The sequence below is a fragment of the Bos mutus genome, chromosome 11, assembly GCF_027580195.1.
Source record: "Bos mutus isolate GX-2022 chromosome 11, NWIPB_WYAK_1.1, whole genome shotgun sequence".
Classification (NCBI taxonomy): domain Eukaryota; kingdom Metazoa; phylum Chordata; class Mammalia; order Artiodactyla; family Bovidae; genus Bos; species Bos mutus.
In genome coordinates, this window is record NC_091627.1 from 65,162,080 (window position 1) to 65,179,787 (window position 17,708).

General features: G+C 39.7%; 1 long non-coding RNA gene across 1 annotated transcript in view; it reads right to left on the reverse strand.

Moving 5' to 3' along the window:
* Window positions 1–17,708, reverse strand: part of LOC138989989 (uncharacterized) — a 586,522-nt gene that overhangs the window by 129,145 nt on the left and 439,669 nt on the right. The window contains exon 4 of the long non-coding RNA XR_011466180.1: window positions 8,319–8,484. This is a non-coding gene — a long non-coding RNA (uncharacterized lncRNA). The remainder of the gene's footprint in view (window positions 1–8,318; window positions 8,485–17,708) is intronic.

The following is a 17,708-nucleotide window of genomic DNA, read 5'->3' on the forward strand; positions in this document are numbered from 1 at the left end:
TTTAAGGTTTCTGATTCTTTCTTTGCTTTTATCTTTATTACTTGCTTTCTCATTGTTTATTATTTAATTTCTAGAATTTTTACTTTCAATTCATTTCTAATTATTTTTTCTTTACTTCCCCAATGAAATGAAATATTCAAAGCTATTACTTCACCTCTGTGTATAACTTTGGCTGATTCATATGAGTATTGATAGGTAGCATTCTCATAATTATTGTTTACTAAATAATAATACAGTTTTATTTTTCAAGTCATGTGAACCATAAGTAAGGTTCAATTGTCTGAAAATACAGAAATAATCTTTTTTTTAACACTATATAATAGCCAGAAGAGAAAGTAACTGTTCATTCTAAATAACACTAGTTCCAACTTCCAAAGAGGAAGATATTTTTTTACCATTATCTGTTACTTATCAGCATCTCAGTTTTCAATCAGGTAGTTTTCAGTTCTGTCTCTATGCACATTGATACATTACCCAAATTTGATTCCTGGCAAGTTTGGGACTAAGTTCTAGAATACAGGAACTGAGAAACAAAAGACTTCAAAGAAAATTTTCTATGTACAATCAGGTCACTAAAACTTCCAGTGAAAACAAACAAACCAAAAAGAATTTTTTTCAGATGTTCTTACAATAAAGAAGGGTAAAAACAAAGGAAAGTAAAGAAGGTTGTTTTAAATACATGAATGTAGAGAAGAGCAACAGAAAAAAGAAAGGAAAAATGAAATGAAGGTCTCTTTCCTATGTGGGCATTTATGCCCAAGTAATACAACAAAGCTTCAAAATGGGTCCCTAAAATACATGTAGCTGCTGTCTGTTTCTCTTTGGTATTTTCTGCCTTCCTCCCTCCTTTTTCACTTCCTTTCTTCCTTCCTTTTTAACCCTCCCTTCTTCCCTCCCTTCTTCAATAGCACTCCTAAAAACCACTCTCAGTGAGGAGGGCTGACATCGTTTATCGGATTTGGGGTCTGATTTATGTAAAAGAATCAGTTGTGTCCACCCACTTCCCACTTGCAATCTGTCACTATTCTAGTCATCAGAAATAGTCTCCATCATTCCCTATATGGAATGGAGTCTCTCCTTTTCTCAGCATAAATTCCCTGTCCTAACAACACAAAGTCCAACTAGGAAGCAGACAATCTCCCCCACCCCATGTAGGAACAATTGTTATAAAATACTGAAAGTAAGTATAAAACATTAAACTTGCTTTAAAAAAAATCTTGGAAGGGACAGTAAACGATAAATTAGTGAAAGGAAATGGTTTAATTGCAGTATGCCCGGAAGTCAAATCCCTCTTAGAAACAAAAGTAGCTGCTGAGGGTCAGAACTTCAGTGAAGGCAAAGCTGAGGATTGGCTGAGAAACAGGAAGCTGATCCTACAGTCTCTTCAACCCCTGAATCACTAGCCAACAAGGCAGCCTTGCCGGCAAGTAATGAATCCAATTTTACAAAGACTGTGATCATAACACATACAAAATGACCTTCCTGAAAGTCAGAGCTGTGATTTGTGTCCAGGTTTTTAGATCACAAACATGTCTATCACGTCTCAGGCACACCTGCCACCTTTTGAGAATCTGCTTCACCAGAAAAGATCTATTTCCTGGCTCCCTGTGCAGACACACTGTGTCTAGACCTCTGCTCTAGCTGCAGATGCTGGAATGTTCTCTACCCCCACTTTGTGCCACGTGCCTAAATTGCACACATTCTTCACGGAGGAGGGCAAGTCTCATCCCTGCCACATGTCTTTCCATATGACTTCTGCCTCCTCCATCTTCCCTCACTGTGGCGCTGACTTGGAAAGGAACCACACTTTGGTTCACGCTCATAAGTGGCTGGAGGGCAGCTGCTGCTGGGTTCCTGCAAAGCGGAAGCAGTGAATGCAGTGCAGCAGTGGTATGGTACACATCCCAGGGGGTTTTAGGTGCAGAGCAACACAGGAGGAAAAAAGCGAACACTGAAAATGAGGGAAACCAACATCTGTCAACCAAGATAGGCCATCAGGTAGGAATGCCTAGGCAACTGTTCAGGGGCAAATATTCCAAGACAGTATCTTCCCTTAAGAATTCACTTCCAATAACGCACTCTTCATATAAAATGACAATACTTAGCATTGTATCTTTATCCCACATCAATGCATTGGCTAATGTCAACAAAGGGTTTCTCAGGTGGCACAGTGGTAAAGAATCTGTCTGCCAGTGCAGGAGACCCAAGAGACTCAAGTTCGATCCCTGGATCGGAAGATCCCCTAGAGGAGGAAATGACAACCCACTCCGGTGTTCTTGCCTGGAAAATTCCATGGACAGAGGAGCCTGGCGGGCTACAGTCCATGAGGTAATGAAGAGTCGGGCACAACTGAGATGCGACTGAACACTGAGCACAATGTCAACAAAACATCTCTAAATGATTGTTCTCAGTATCTAGTACTTTCCCAATAGTAGGTGGATTTTGAGGATTTAAAATGAGAACTATAATAGGATCTGAAACTTCCTTTCAGATGCTTTTTTTTTTTTAACTGTACTCTGAATTTTCTAATTTTATGTGCATATTTTAATCAATATTTCAATTTGTTTAAATATTTAATTTTATTAAATATATTATGCTAACAATACTTACATAATGTTTGGAAGACTGCATCATTTTTCTGATCTTCTCTCAGAGGACAATGAGAGTCTTTCTTGAACTTTTAATTTATCCCCAATACACATACGCTATATGGGTTATTTAATTTATTTCCTTTCTCACTGAATAAAAGAGAAAAATTTTCCCAATTTTCTAAAAATTGGGAAACCAAATAAGTCCAAAATTTACACAGCTAAGAGATCCTGTTCTGTATTTACTCACCCAAACTACCCCCACCATTTTTCTATCGTGGTATGAAACACATTTGTTTTGAGAGATTTCTGATATTTTTGTTATTTGTATTGTTCTTCTTCCATATCTGTGCCTAGTTTAGTAGGCAGGGAATCTAAACTCCCTAGGAATCATATTATCTGAGACTTACAATGTGTATATGCCACAATGTTTAATTTTTTCTAAGTTTCCCCTCATCCTCTTTGTCAATACCTATTTTTAAAAGTCATTATTGCCTTCCAGCTGTCCAAATTTTCTTCTCATTTTTCTCTTAAAAACTGACTTAAAGCAGGAGGTCAATATCTCAGCCATCATTAATTTCACGCCCTCCTCTTCTCATTTATTCACTGGTCTTTTTTCTCTTGAGGATCCCTTTTCTCCCCCTTGATACGTTTATAAAAGGCCTCCTTACCCCATCTAACCTCTTTTACTAGCAGTATCTCATTCCGCACTTTTGTGCCCCTCATCTTTTCTTTGCTAACTTTAAGTTGCTCTATTTTTATATAGTTCCTGCCTTCTCCACTCCCAGGGCAATTGTCCTGTTATACATGGATTTGAGCAGTCACTGGGGATGACAGACTGCATTTTAACTCGAATTCTAGAGGCAGAGGGGCACGATAGCCCCCACAATGCCCAGTTCTCTTGCTGCCACAGAGTAACCAAAACTTCTGCACTTTTATGATATTGTCTTGGGGTACTTCACACCTATCTCCAATTATGAATTGTAATACTTACTCCCATTGTATCATACATATCAGATTGCCTCCTAGTGTATTTTTTAACTAGGAATAGTGCCTTGTAGGGTTGTTATCAATGATCACATTTCTAAATAGGCAGTGGAGAGAATGAAAACGATTTCCTCTATTAGGGTGAGGTCATTTGCATACTGTTGAGTGATTTACATGCTGGCAGATCCTAGATGGACAGGTAAGCCTGGCATGCTGCAGTCCACGGGGTCACAAAGAGTCAGACACAACTGAGTGACTGAACTGAACTGAGATCCCAGAACTGTGTTTCAGCAGCTTCCTCACATTTCTGCCTTCCTAACAAGGTGTAGCTTATTTTTCTCACTATAGAACTAACTGTCCTTTATTTTTCTCTCTCACTCCATCCTCTCCCCCTGGAGAATAACACCCACTAACACCAGCATGACATTGCAAGGTAGTCTCTGCCTTCTGAGCTAATGTTCTCTTTGACATAATCCATCATCCCCTCTGATTTTTCAAGGATGGTGACAATGGTGACTCCCCTAATATCTGAATGAAGTCCTTCATAAATATTTTGCTGCGTGATTGATATCTTCTCTAGCTATTTTTCTCACACCTCTTCCCCTCAGTGCGTAACAGATGGGATTCCATCATCAAAAGCAGATGTTGTAGAAAAAGTACCAGGAGCCCGGAAGCCCTTGTTCCAGCCTCAGCCCCGCTTTTAACTACGTCTGCCATCTCCATCAGTCACTTTACCTCCTTGGGCCTCCATTTCCATGTCCATAAATTAAAGATGAAGATGCCTTCTTCAGAGGCAAACTAAGGTGATCAGAACAGATATATTTAGAAAAATGCTTCCTAATATAAGTTGTTTGATACTTGGAATTTCAATAACTCTTAGCTAAATCATGTAGGCTTTTCAAAAACAGATGAAATATAAATTATTTGTTTTACCCATCCCCCTCATTAGCTTTTCATACTAATAAACAAATAAACACACTTCCAGGCAAGTTGGTTACATTTTGAGAGATTCTAAATGAGGGATGGACAGGTACTGAACAAAAGGGTCCTCTTAGCCACTCCCACCTCTATCTTCCTCCACGTCTCATTAGCAACCACACTCTCCACCTTTTTTTTATATAACTTATGAGGCACCTGTGGGGAGAACCAGGACTCTTGTTTGACCTTTTTTGACTGAGTCTCATTCAGTGAAGTAAGGTGTCAGGGCTGCCTGTGGATCTGGAAAGCATTTTGGAAGTAAGAAGCAGACAAATGTAAATCTTTTAAACCCCTGTGATAAGCAAACTCTCCTCAGTTCAACATATAAATATAAACACTAAATCAAATCAGATGCTTATACACTTTTTAATCCCATCATAGAACATTTTGTTTTGACAGCTTGGTAATATAAAGTAAAAACACCGACAGCCAAAAGAATCAGCATCATTGCCTGCTTACTACCTGAAAGTCTTTCCTGTATATAAATAGAAGAAAAAAAAAAAGTATGTTTATGTAAAGGGAAACACTGATTTACTAGAACTGATTGCTTCATAGTCTAATTACTTTTCAACTGGCTGTTCCAAATTAAGATGTCATTGATGGCTTTTGGTGATATATTTCATTTTAAGCAAATTTATTCTATAATAGAGTACATCATAATGGAAAGCAGAGTTCCTACTCTTCCCTCCTCTTTGTAGCCTGATATCTTGACAAGTAAATTAAATTTAGCAGTTAAAATGCTTCCATTAGTAATTTTATTAAGTTAATTAAAGAATCTCTCTTTCTGAATTTTAACTACCTTCCTTTCAGAACAATGTTGATTTCTTTTTTCTAATTTCATGTATTTGGGGACTGTGGTATATTCTAGGACCAATCAACAACTCTGTCAGCACTACATTTCTGTGGGCAAGATGCTACCAAGGAAATCAAGTAAAAAGAAAAAAAAAATATCTCCGAAGTCTGAAAGAGATGATCTGTTTCATGTGACAGAAAGGATTTTAATATCTTGAAGAGAAGGTGGAAGTGAAGGAGGGGGAGAGGAAAAGAAAGATGAAAATACACTTTTTAGGTTATCTATGTTCTTAGGGGGGAAACATAACTGCTAACTACTGTCACCATACATTCAGGTTAAATCATAAATAGCTGGAGTAGAATTTAGTTCATAAATGAAAATAGAAAAGCTCAAACTCTTTTTTTTCTTACTTAGTAACTGTAGAAGTATTACTAAGCAAGACACTGAAGGCGGTGAAGACACGTTAAATAAAATCTTGGACCCTCTTCAGGGAGTGTTATTTTAAAAGAACTCAAATATTTCTAAGAGATTTAGGGCAAAAGAGTTGTCTCACTGACCACTACCTGCTCCTTGTGGCTGGTGTTCTTAAACTCTGGAATTATAGAAATTATTCTTAGAACTGGAAGGGAACATTGAGAAAATGTTATCTTATTCTCCTATGTTGAAGATAAGGAAACTAAGGGTCAGAAATGAGTAATACAACCACTACCAATAAGAATAATGTGCTTAGTGGCTCAGTCACGTCTGACTCTTTGCGACCCCATGGACTGTAGCCTGCCAGGCTCCTCTGTCCGTGGGGATTCGCCAGGCAAGAATACTAGAGTAGATTGCCATGTCCTCCTCCAGGGGATCTTCCCAACTCAGGGATCGAACCCAGGTCTCCCGCATTGCAGATGGATTCTTCAGCAGCTGAGCTATCAGGAAATCCATAATAATAATAGCAACTCTAACAAAGGTGGCTAATACTAACTGAGTTCAACACTGTGAAGCATCACATATAAAATTTCATTAAAATTCCCTATGAGGGGAACTCTTTGAATGCTCCAATATCATGGATATGAAAAATAATGCCTAGCAGAGATTAAGTAACTTGTGCAAAATCTATGACCCCCATGTAGTTAACTAGTACCCATCATTTCCTTAGATGAATGACTAGTTAGTGCTATCCCGAGAGGCATGCCGGGTGGCGCTAGTGATAAAGAACCTGTCTGCCAATGCAAGAGTTGTGGGTTTGATCCCTGGGTTGGGAACATCCCCTGGAGAAGGAAATGGCAACCCACTCCGGTATTTTTGCCTGGAGAATCCATGGACAAAGCCTGGTGGGCTACAGTCCATGGGGTTGGTGAGTCAAACATGACTGAGCGACTGAGCATGCATACCTAGGGTTAAAGCTCAAGACACCTGCCTCCCAGCTCTGCTCTTTACAAACTAGGCCATAGAAACAGGACTGGAAATCTGGTGCTCGGGCTGACACATGCACATTTAGCAGGCATGATGATTTATGTTAAAAGCAATCCCACTGCCAAGGTGCTGGTAGAATATTTGTGTGATAAGATGAAACCTTATCAATGGTTACATCCATGTATTCAGACCCATAATAACATTTCATCTAAAATTTGGGATCACATCTTTTACTCATTCATTAAGGAAATGGACATTCAAGAATACCGTTCATGCTACTTATTACTAACACCTCCCACTTCTCTTATTTTCTAACACCCTCCCCTGCCCAACCCCACCACTCCCCCCCTCCACCCCCGCTCATTCCCTTGAACAGCCCACTTGAGGAGTGCACATGCTCACTGTTCCATCCCATCATCTCTCTCCAAGTCACTCCCCCCACCCAGTCCAACCCTCTGGGTCCATTCTGCCCAAGTATTCCCTTTCAGAGTCACACCTCAGATGCTGCCCCGCCCACTTCTATTCTCTTCCTCTGGGGGGATTGAATTCCTTTCAGAGCTGTGTTCCAAGCTGACTGCTTTCCTCTTGAGAATAGGTCACCATTACTTTTTTTCTTTTTTCTTTCTGTCCTTTCCCCATTCTTCAGATGCCTAAGAAAGGAATCTGGTGACTCACAGATGCTTCTGGACAGAACAGATGAAGCCACTAAACTATGTTTTAGGCCAGAAGAGAGAAAAGATAGAGACTGCTTCATTCATATATGTCTTCCTTCCCTCCTTTTTCATGCCAGGAAAAGCTAAAATGCAAATATGTACCCCAGATGATTTTTATATTAATATATTCTGGAAATTCCAACTCTTCTTTCCTCCTCCCTTCCTCCATCCCTTTACCCCTCTTCCTTCCTTCTTTGCCTTCCTCCCTTCCTCCCTCCTTCCCTCTTCCTTCTTTGCCCTCCTTCCTTCTATTCCTCCTTCCCTCTTCCTTTCTCCCTTTCCTTCCTTCCTCTCTTTCCCAACATCAAGATAAACAGGGACTGAGAGCTTTAGTGCCCCTTGTCCCTGATTTGATTCCTTGTCATCCCAGACACTGGAAAGGGAAATGGCAACCCACTTCAGTGTTCTTCCCTGGAGAAGCCCATGGACAGAGAAGCCTGGTAGGCTGCAGTCCATGGGGTCGCACAGAGTCGGACGGACACAACTGAAGCGACTTAGCAGCAGCATCCCAGACACAGGTTTTCAAGATGGTGCTCCATGATTTCTGAAGCACAAGAAATTGTCAGATATCCCGGGGAGTGTTTTTGTGGAGGATGTTTCATTTATGAAGCATACCCCTCCCCACCCAAATTATATTCTTAGAAAGAATCTAGCATTCTGCAATATATCCATAATTAAGAGTTAGACAGACAGATCCAAAGGAAGGGAGACTGAATCATCTAGTGTTTTTCTAATTAGAAATGGTCCTTCCTGCCTTGACCCTTAGCTGAGGAAGAACACTACCTTTAGCCTGGAAGCATATTTTCTATTTACCTGACTGCAGAGCAAACATGTTTTCATTAGAAATTCACCTCTTACCTCTTTGATATCCCTGCCAGTCACACTGCATCTATTCTTTGATGAGGATCTTTGAGGATCTTCTTCTTTTTTTTTTTCCTTATGTGGAGTTCAAGTCCAGTAGTTAAATCTGTTTCATATTTGTAACCAGTTTTAAGTTCTGGAAGGAGCCCAAATTGATAGGTCCCTGGGAGCGAAAAAGAAGAAAAAAACAGAGAATTTAGTTATGCAACCTGAGCATATAGACGATGAGAGAAGATAACTCAAAGTGGAAAGACCTGCAAAAAACAGTGTTATGTCCTCTCCACCAACCCCAGTCATTCCGGCCAGGCTTTCAACCTGCACAGTGACCAATTCAATGTATAGAACCACAAAAGAGCCATTGAGATTGTGAAATTATGTGGCAAAATTCCCATTACTTATAACTTGAAAAGAAGACTGGGTGATTTTAAAATAAAATAGGAGAGAAAGATGTTGAACAAGTTCGATGTAGTCAGTGTAGCCAGCCACAGTTGTGAAAGATGCGATAAGCTTCTTCTTACTTGTCCTTCACCCTGGAGGCTTCTGAAGAGGTCTAAATATCTGGCTTATAGAGAGTGATGCTACTTGAAATGAAAAGCGAGGAGATTGCAAATCACTCTTCTGCACAGGCTTGGAATAAGCTATGGCACGGCTGATGGACACATTCAGGAATTTAAGTGATGTGATTTCCAAGCAACAATTTCTAAACCCTACACTGTCGTTGACCTCCATCACAGGAGTGGACATGTTTATGAAGACACACACAGCAGAGTGAAATTCACTGGGAAAGATACTGAAGTCATTTTCCAACATCACAGCAGCATTACTACAACATGAAGTCACCTTACCCCAATCACCAATAGAGTTCACCTGTGCACCCTTCTTTTGCTTTCGGGATTGAGTTCATTCTAGCAGAGGAACTTTCTGTTTCAGAAATCCAGCTATGAGTTTGGTTGGAAGAAACCAAATAAGGTAAGTAATCTAATATATGTGCTCAGTAAGGTTAAGTAAACCAAGAAAGGAGTTGAAGAAAGGTACTTGAATAAAGGACTTGAAGAAAATACTATATTTTTGTTTTTCCATTTCTTACTCTCCTTTTTTCTTAAAGACAAAGATATCAGGAAGGTAAAAACTACCCGAAGATTCCCCCTGTGATATGATTGACCAGAAAGCAAAAGCAAAGCACCCAATTAGCAGCCTTTTAAATCAAACACAATTAAATATACATTGAAATATATGGTCTACAATTGCAAGTTCAGTTAAAGAGTGAGACGGCATTGAAAGCTTCCATTGCAGACTACAAGCTGCATAGGTTGGCTAAGATTTCCTACTTCTCCATGAAGATCCAAGACAGTAACTTCCTCAAAAATGAAAAGCAGACATTTTTGTTGTCTAGTGAAACTCCAATACTTTGGCCACCTCATGCGAAGAGTTGACTCATGGAAAAGACCCTGATGCTGGGAGGGATTGGGGCCAGGAGGAGAAGGGAACGACAGAGGATGATTGGCTGGATGGCATCACTGACTCGATGGACGTGAGTCTGAGTGAACTCCTGGAGTTGGTGATGGACAGGGAGGCCTGATGTGCTGTGATTCATAGGGTCGCAACGAGTTGGACATGACTGAGCAACTAAACTGAACTGAACTGAGGCACTCTGAAAAACTTTATTGTAAGTTAAATACAATATTCACATTAAATCTTTTATTGAACCTTGTCAGAGAGAAAAACAAAACACTATTACAAACACAAAGACTATTTTCATGATCACTAGTGCAATAGCTGTCTCTGGTCCAGCCTCATTTTGTCTCTAAATTCCATCGGAATCATTTCTGGGGACTTCAACTGTTTCCAAGTTCATCTGTTCCCAAGTTATATTCTGTGGTGTATTGCATATATATATACAGTTTTACTTAGGCTAGTTTTGGCTATTTCCATTTAAATATTGGTGAGGAAAAAAAAAAGCCATTATTTAGCACAGCTATCCACAAGTACAGCCAACCAAATTTCTAGCAACATAGTGGTGAAAATTTTCACATTCCACTTAATTGTATAATGATTTATACATTATAAATCATATATACATACATTTATTAGACTGTAAGATACTCCAAGGCAAAAATCAGCTTACACATCTTTAAATCATTGCAGCATCTGCCATAATACTGGCTACATTGGTCTTAAATGGTGAAATAACAGAATGAATGAATGAAACAGGGAATTAATATTTAAATATGAACAATGGTTAGTATTTGTGTTGTAATCGCAGTATACTGAGAACTGTCTGGAGGAGTTTTCGGAGAGTGACAGAGAAGCTTGGCTGACTATTCTTGGAGAAAACACTGACTGTTTGTTGGATGGAGACAGTTCACCAAGAAAGCAGATTTTGACCCTTCAAGAACTTCAACGTGATGATGAATTTATGACAGTTCTAAAAGCCAACATACGGTTGGTGGCCAGATTGTGGTTCTGGACTGAGAGGCTTCCATTTGGAAGGCAGACAAGCACTTGAATTATGGGTCTAATGAAAGTGTCAATAGCAATCCTGTTACTGAAGGAGCTGTAAAACCTTGCTTAATGAACTAGGAAGGGACACAAAAACACAATGGTCTAAAATGTACTGTATGAGAAACTGATAATTAGCCCAGATTTCATGTACAAGATAAAATGCATTGGGATGATATTACCACTGAGCAATATTATTGCCCTTCAGGGAACTGTTTTGTTCACGGGGTTTGGCTCAGTCTTTCCGATACTCCTTGTGTGAGTGGAGATGTACTACACCACTGTGAGTTGTGAGTTGGGGAAAGAATGTCAGATGGCAAAATTCCTATCATAGACACTAACACATGTTAATGATAGAAAAAAAGGGTTCTGGTCTCAACAAGAGTTCATTCTTATTTAAGAGGCTTTATGTAATATAGGATGATAAACCAACTGGCTTCCCACACTACAGGAATGAGGGTGAACAAGAAAGTCCTTTTCTAATCTTGAAGTCTACTTTTCTAGACCACCAGACATCATCCGGCAAAGAAAGGCAACATAAGGTAATACCTGGAGTAGACCATTAGGACAACAGCTATTTACTCCCAGCCTTTGATTCAGGGAGCTACTGATACAGCCTGAGTACAAAAGAGAATGGTGAATTTGGCATCAGAGAGTCTGGCCTTAGCTCTGCACTAACACTGCGTTTAAACTTTCTCATCTCTTACAAAGGTGAATGAGAGTTCAAAAACTCTAACAAATCACCCGACTATTGTTAAAAATACAGATTCTGATTCAGAAGTCTGTACTCTTCACATAACCTGTAATGTAGTTGGTTGGGGTGAGGAGGAGGAGGAATAAGATATGTTTAAAAGCAAGGGAAAAATAATGTATTATCCAAAGTGCTAAATTGTGGAGAATATAAATTGTAAGACATCAAGAGAAGAAGGAGGTCTCTCTGGATTTGGGTCAGGGTGGTTTCAGGCAAAAGAGCTAGATGTGGGCCTGAAGTTCATTCAGTCACAACCTATTTGTAAGGCCCATGGAGAGAGAAATTTGGACAGACCGTAGACAGATGAGATGAGAAAATGAAGGGTCCTGAAGAATGGTGAAAGTGATCAGTGCTTGTTTTTTTAAAATAAAAGGATCAGAAGAACTTTGTAATGCAGACCAGAAGAAAGCAACATATGGGGAACTATTTTTCATCTTCAGCAGATATTGGGCACCCAAAATTCATACTGCCAAAAGAATGGGGAAAAGGGAGCAAGTATTGCTAAGATAAAGGCAAATCGTGTATAAGCTAAAACCTCCAGCCAGACAAAAACCTATTTGTAAATTACTCCACTTAATTTCCCAGGTCGTGATTGCCTCTCTCTGCAAAGCAGTTTATGACATTCTCAATTAAGAGTTTGCTATAAAAATGAATGAATGAAGTATTTCAAAACTGCTATGAGATATTAAGGATGAGTCACTTTTAAAAAGTGGTTTTGTTTCCTGTGTTCTGGATAATGCATTTGAGAATGTAGTTTCCAGCTTCACCCATCACCCCATTGTGAATTCAAATTGAATGACTCTCTGCTCTTAGAATGATCGCTCATTCAAATGCATTCAATAAATAAAGCCCAAACACAATGAGGCACTTTCCATAGAGCATCCCGGAGAGCTAGGGCCTGGTCTCTCTCACCATCTGAAACTGAGATTGAAGTAAATAAAACATTCACCCACACTGACTGCATAATACATATTGACTTATTGTTTACTAAGCTCTTACATGTACATCATCTCATTTGATCCTCACAGTGACCCTATAATAGTGCTGCTGTTGGTTCATTATCCCCACTTAACAGATGTAGAATTTAGAGCTCAGAGAGGTCAGTGATTTGCTCAAAGTCACACAGCAATCCAAAAGGTACTTTAAATCTTCTTGGTCCCTTCTCTCCTCCTCCAAACAGGACACATATCTTTAAGTACAAAACAATATAATTAGTAGAAATATTCCCAAGCCTGGGAAGAATATTTAATTCATTCAGATGTGCCTGGGGTGATTTTGTAAATACTGAGGAATTCATTTTCTACCTCCTGCAATTCTGTGAATTCTACTCTGGACAAAAGGTCATCCAAATATGATCCTTGCTCAGAGTTATGGAAATGTATGCAGTCTAAAAGAAAATGGGCCAAATGCAGAGTAAAAATATCAGTGAAACTCTCAGTGCCATTTACTCTTGCTGCCTCAAATCCTTTATGAAATTAGGCAGGTTATATATCATAAGAAGATACAAAAATGTAAACTCTTGCCCTAAATTCAATTATCATATACCAGAGGGGGTCATGAGTGCAGTAGACTGGAGAGTGGGTAAAAGCAGACTGAAATAAGTCTAGTGGGCAAGAGGGAGACAGGTAGAGAGAAGCTTTTTTGAAGATTTTCCATTCGTGTCCATAGAATAGACTGAAAATTAACTGAAAATTCGATTTCCTCAAAATCAACATCTCTTCAGCCTCTGGTCCTAAATATTTGGAATTTGGTTTGGGGAGTGCTACCGAAGCAGGTTCCTGTTGTCTGATGCACAGCAAGCCTGTGATGCTGAGGTTTGTAGTCAGAGCGGGTTAGGTAAGCAAGGCAGGTGAGCAAGGAGACAGGAGTCTCAGGCTCCGCAAAGGCAAGGGGCCCAGGATACGTATGGTATGAAGAATAAAGAAGCAGGGTGATCTGAGGCTTAGGGGCGTGGGGAGCAAGGGGACAGACGACTGGAAAAAAGGGCTGCGATCTTCATGCTGTGCAAGTGAACTAAGCTACGGGCCTCTCCGCATTCAAAAATGGAGACTTGGGCACAGTCTGAGGGTAGTGGCTTCGAAAGGTCACTGTGTGGACACTTACACATGACAAGCTAGCAGATCAGTGGTCCCATCCAGTCTCAACCAGCTTGGCTTGAATGTGACTTAAGTTTCCGTAAAACAACTTGGGCAAATAGCTTGTTCAGGCTACGTGCTGCTTGGAGAACATGCAAGTTTTAAAATGACCGTGATTAGTGAAGGCAGGTGAAATGCATTTGACTCATTACCCACTGTTTCAGAAGATAGGTGATTAATGCCTCTTAGAAGTCCGTCTGGGTCAGAGCTGAGCGGAGGAGTGCCGAGAAGCCTTGTCCTTGTGGAGGGAAGGGATTAACAGAATTAGGGGTGGCTTTTCTAACACTGTCTTGCAAACTAGGATTAGTTTTCTAACACTGTCTTGCAAATACCACTTCTAAGGCATTCAGGTCCAGGCCCCTCTTTCTTCATTCAGCCCTCTGCATTTTGACTGTGGGGTCATTTATGCAGCAAGAATCTGTCCAGCAGCAACAAACAGAACCACGCTGGCTGGGCTCCCATATTCATATCCACTGTTGAGAGATATTACTGGTTCGAGGGCCCTTTTCCTCTAAATGTCTAATTCCATCCTCTCCTAAGTGAAGATATATCTATTCACCTGTGTGTAAGTGTGAACAGCTACAGAGCTTCTGAAAATCCGAAGTTTCTTCATTGTAGACTTCCATTTGTGAGTCATGGAACTGAGGGAACCATTGTATCCGTTATCATTATTATACCAGTTCATATTTGAGGTGCTGCATTCTTGCCTGTATTTCCAATAACTAACCCATATAGTCATATCATCCAAAGACACCAAAGGGTCTTTATTCTTCCCCACTAAAAATAAGAGACATAAGTCACTTTCCCAAGGTTTATTCTTCAAAAGGTAAGATGACTCAGAACCAAGATTAAATTATCTGGTACTTTGTTATCTGGAATTATCTGGAAACCAATATTTCTCCACACTTTCAGACTTGAAAATCTGAAACAAATAATATTGCTTATGCTCAGGCTTTACAACTCCTCTGTATTAAAACCCACATTCAAGTCTTTAAACTATTTTAAGTGTTATGACCAGTGACTCCAAGACTGAGGTTTTGTTTAGATCACATAAGACTTTTGCTGTTGATTGAAACCTGGCTTGATGCCTCTATACATCTAAATAATTAGAAAAAAAAATACATTTAAATGAGAAGCAGACGCTGTTTCCAGATTTCTATTTTCACTGTACAGAATAAATAGAAGCTTTCATCTCTGCATTTACTCTTTGGATATGGTGCAAACCACTTGAATCATTATTTAAAACACAGGGTGTTCCTTTCACAAAGGTAACAGGAAATAGGGGTCTTCTGGAGTAGTCATTCCTTCCAAACACTTTCTACTCCAAGAAAATTCAACAGGGTTATTCATTCTTCATCACTCCTTCTTCAGCTTCCAAGCCTGGTCCTAAGCCAGTAGGTCTCAACAGAATAAGGGAACACGTGTGCTCAGTTGTATCTGACTCTTTGCGACCCCATGGGCTATAGCCCACCAGACTCCTCTGTCCATGGGGTTTTCCAGGCAAGAATACTGGAATGGATTGCCATTCCCTTCTCCGGGGGATTTTCCTGACCAAGGGATCAAATCTGTGTCTCTTGGGTCTCTTGCACTGCAGGCTGATCCTTTACTGCTGAGCCATCAAGGAAGCCCAGGATAAGGGAATACTGGTACTGAATGTGGGGATGGCCACTTCAGCTAGTGATTGGTAGCTTGTAATTAGCAACAGACGACAGACATATCACATGTGCTCAATGTGTCAGATGCAAAACCAATTAAGCAGAAACTATACACAGACCAGGGAAAATAAAGGACACAATATAACAGGGCACTTTTGGGAAATAGGAGTTTTCTCCAGCTTCTTTCTCTGTTGCTGTGTCAACACTCTTGTAGGTAGAGTACATTTTCAGTTTCTCTTCTTAACTGGCAAGTTACACACTCATTTCCTGAGCCAATGTTAAGTACTTGAGGTGTTTGGATGGAGGAACTGTGTAAATACAGGGCAAAGGCTTGCACAACTTCAAAGCAAAGCACATGTATACTCACAGGTCCCAAAATTTGATCTTCTGAGCTGACAGTTGTGGTGAGACAAGCTGAATCAACTACCAAACCTTCCCCTTAAAGAACTGGTGGGCAGTGAAACTATAATGTTATTTACTGAAATACTTGTTTACTTGCTCCCTCTCATCACCCCCCATAACCACATTCATTCTTTTTCATTCATTTTTTATTGACTTATACTTGACCAATATTGTATTCATTTCAGGTATAGAATATAGTGATTTGATATTTTTATAGACTGTAGCCCATATAGCTCACCATTCATTCTTTAGGCGCCAAGTCTAGCACAGTGCCTGGCACAGATCAGTTATCAATCAACCAACATTTGTGGACTGACACAAGGGTGGATATAATTTAAATGTTTAATCACTACCCTGAAATCCCCACAGTTTGTGAGCTATATGAATACATAAAATAATGGTGGTGGTGGTTTAGTCACTAAGTTGTGTTCTACTCTTGCAACCCCATGGACTGTAGCCTGCCAGACTCTTCTGTCCCTGGGGTTTTCCAGGCAAGAATACTGGAGTCTTTCCTTCTCCCACACAAAATAGCAGCTGCCACTTAAGAATCACTTAGCACATCAAGTATTATGCTAAAGGGTTTTTATTTGTATTAATTTTAACACTTCAGATAATAACAGAAGTAAAGTATGAGTCTTTGCATTTTATATATAATAAACCAGAGGGTCAGGTAGGCAAACTGACTTGCCTAAGATGCAGCCAGTAAGTGGCAACACTCTAGGCTGACTTACTCCATACCCCTTACATATTCCGTGACCACTGCATTATGCTGCCCACTGGAAGTCAAAAGTTTTGAAAGCTTGTCCTAATACAATGTGATACCAATGTAGATTGAACATAGAAAGAAAGAGTAAAAAGCGCCACCAATTAATTAGCCCTTGGAATACCAGAATCAGGTTGTCCCTGCATAGGCAGTGAATCAGCTGTTCTTAGAATGAACCGATGATCCAAACGAGCAATGTGGACTTTCAATACAGAGGAAAGTTTGAAGGGTTCAACCATATGAATTATGTCGCTGTGAAATAAACCAAGGTGAAAAATTCATCTAGAACGTTTGATCTGAACAGACATTGAAGCAATTCTATTCCATATGTGTACACACAGATCCAAAAGAAAATCACGTGTTAGAAAGAGAGAATAAATATATTATTAATGTGGGTGCTGCTGTGGCTGGTACTGTTATGAATAATTTTATTCGTTATCATTATTCTAATTCAGATGTATTGAGAGCTTGCTTTACACCAAAGTTTGTGACACATGCTTTACAGACATTTTCTCATTTAATCTTCAAAAACTCCCTGAGGTAGGCATAATTAGAACTTGCATTTTCCACGTGAAAAGTGTGAAGTTAAAGAAGGTATGCAGCATGTCTATGGCTAAGCCTCTAGTAATGGTGGAACCAGGCACAAAACTAGGTCTGTCTGGGCCCAAGCTGTAATCTTATCCAATACTATCCTACATTTCATTGATTTCTGCACAGTTACTTATGCATGTGGCCCTATAATTTTAATTTTGTAAAAAAGCTTTACATATATCATATCCTGGTTCTACTGCCAACATGAACTCAGAGACAGTAAACGTACATTATAGGATCGTCATTTTGCTGGTGAAAAGATGAGCAAGTATTAAAATTTAAAGGTATGCCCCACCACACGCCTAAATGTCATATGCTCTGCTTTCTCAGATTAGGGATATTAAGGTTTTTTTCTTCTTTTTTTAAAAGTGTTTTACAAGATGAGGAGCTTGTTACGAAAATGCATGGCAGTGCTTGCTAATGGTGGGCTTGTCCTAGGCGAACTCAGCGTGTGGTCCATGCTGTCCATTCAATAGCTGGGACTGGAGGTCTTTGGAGAAAATCTGATATGTTTTCTAGAGTTCTTCTTTTAAATAGAGTGAATAAGTGGAATATTTTTCTGGCAGCATTTTGAACCCTCAGCTACTGGCT